This window comes from Scyliorhinus torazame, chromosome 14, assembly GCF_047496885.1.
Source record: "Scyliorhinus torazame isolate Kashiwa2021f chromosome 14, sScyTor2.1, whole genome shotgun sequence".
In the NCBI taxonomy this organism is placed as follows: Eukaryota; Metazoa; Chordata; class Chondrichthyes; order Carcharhiniformes; family Scyliorhinidae; genus Scyliorhinus; species Scyliorhinus torazame.
This window is the reverse complement of record NC_092720.1, coordinates 97,707,389-97,709,845: the sequence shown is the minus strand read 5'-3', so window position 1 is coordinate 97,709,845 and position 2,457 is coordinate 97,707,389. Positions and strand designations below refer to the sequence as shown.

Here is a 2,457-nt window from a genome sequence, read left to right as displayed (position 1 = left end):
TGCGCGGGGATGCCGTGAGCGGCCGCTGACACTCCCGCACATGCACCGCCCGGCAAAGTCATTTCCGCGCCAGCTGGCGGGGCACCAAAGGCCTTTCCCGCCAGCTGGCGGGGTGGAAATCAGTCCGGCGCGGGCCTCGCCCCTCAAGGTTAGGGCTCGGCCGCTCAAGATGCGGAGCATTCCGCACCTTTGGGGCGGCGCGATGCCGGACTGATTCGCACCGTTTTTGGCGCCGGTCGGCGGACATCGCGCCAATTGCAGAGAATTCCGCCCCACGTTCTCCCTCTCAAACTGCAGGGTGAATTCTATCGTATTCTGGTCACTGCCCACTAAGGGTTTAAACAAATCCATAATTGCTTGTTCCGTAGTAGGTTCTACCACAATCTACACCAAAAAAAATCTCGTAGACATTCCACAAATTACTTTTCTTGGGATCCGCTACCAACCTAATTTTCCCAGTTCACCTGCTTATTGAAGTCCCCTGTGAATATTGTAATATTGCCTTTCTTACATAACTTTTCTGTCTCCTGATTTATCTTCTGCCCCACATCCTGACTACTGCTAGGGGGCCTGTACATAAGTCCCATCAGGGTCCTTTTACTTTTCACAATTCTTCAACTCCACCCACAAATATGCTATGCCTTCCGACCCTATAATGCTTCTTGCTATCAATTTAAGTTCCTTTCTTACTCACAATGCCACCCCACCTCCTCTGCCCATCTGCCTGCCCGTTTGATAGGACACATATCCTTAGATATTTACATCCCAGCCCTGATCCTCTTGCAGCAATGTCTCTGTGATGCCCACAACATTGAACCCGCCAATTTCAATGTGCGCAACAAACTCATTTATCTTGTTTTGTATACTGCACACAGCCCTCAGCCCTGCGTTGACCGTCCCCCTTCTCATAATTGTCTCCATTTTTGCTGTGCCTGAAGTTGGATTCCTGCCGCTGTTTGTACTTTCTGTTCTATTACGTGTTCTGGAAACTTTACTAACCTCTCCTGAGCCCTCTGCCCCTTTAACTCATTTAAAATCCTCCTCATTAACCTTCTCCTTTAACTTGGTTTTCTAATTTTCCATACAACTGAACTCTCTCCGGAGGATTCACCATGTTTGCGCGAAGCGGCTTCGCTCTGCTCTTTGAGCCCCAATGGGACCAAGTCTGAAACATGGCAACTCTGAAGAACATCACCAGGAGCTTGAAATCCATCAAAATAATCCAAAAGATTACCCAATCCATGAAAATGGTGGCTGCAGCAAAATATGCAAGAGCAGAGAGAGAACTGAAGCTCGCAAGACTTTCTGGAACAGGAGCTCTTGCTCTTTATGACAAGGCAGAAATTCAAGCTCTTGAAGACCAAGCCAGGCACCTGATCATCGGGGTGTCCCTGACCGTGGTCTCTGTGGTGGTATCTATAGTAGTATTGCTAAGAATATAAGACATCAAATAGTGGAATTGACTGCTGCAGGAAAAGAGGTTAAGATTGCTACTATTGGGGAGAAGCTGAGAGCACTGCTGTGTAGAAACTATGGAAGTCATATGCTGGTGCTGTTCAAGGAAATTGGCTGGAAACCCCCAACATTTGGTGATGCCTCAATTATTGCCTCTGAGCTCCGGCTTTGAATTTGATAAAGGTACTGTTATATTCAATAGGTTTCAGTCCATGATTTCCTATAAGAATGAGGAGAAACCAGTCTTCTCTTTAGACACACTTACAAATTCTGAGAACAATAGTATTTCTGACGACATTGATGCTGATGTTCTGCAAAACCACCAGGAGTTCTCTCTGGGAAACATTGTTTATGTGAGCTTAAAGGAATCCACTACAAGCGAGCAGAGTGCGAGGATGACGGCTATGGATAGTGCCAGCAAGAATGCTTCTGAAATTATTGAGAAGCTGACATTGATATTCAATCGCACCCACCAAGCTGTCATTACCAAGGAGCTGATTGAGATTATCTCCAGTGCTGCTGCTCTGTAAACATGATGTTCCAGAAAGATGCCAGTGGAAATGAATAAAAATGTGTTTCTGTTTGAAGATGATGGACTGTATTTCAGTTAAATTCGTAGGATCTTCTGCAGTTTGTAAATCATAATACAATTAAAAACCTAACACAGGAAGAAAAAACGGAACCCTCTCCTCCCACTATTTAGTTTAAAGCCCTATCTGCAGCCCTAGTTAAGTGATTCATCAGGATTCTGGTCGAAGCTTGATTCAGATGAAGGTTGGCCCATCGGAACAGCTCCCTCCTTCCCCAGTACTGGTTCCAATGTGCCATGAATTCAAACTCATTGCTCCCACACTAACCTTTCAGCACGCATTTACCTCTTTTATCTTTTTGACCCTTTGCCAATTAGCTCATGGCTCAGGTATAATCCAGAGGTCATTACCTTTTGTATCTGCTTTTTAATTTAGTCCCCAACTCCTCATATTCCTTAAGCAGAATCGCTAT

General features: G+C 45.6%; 1 pseudogene; it reads left to right on the top strand.

Moving 5' to 3' along the window:
- The first annotated feature begins 1,112 nt into the window (after positions 1-1,112).
- LOC140389323 (ATP synthase subunit gamma, mitochondrial pseudogene) lies at positions 1,113-2,132 on the top strand (annotated as a pseudogene).
- Positions 2,133-2,457: the final 325 nt, after the last annotated feature.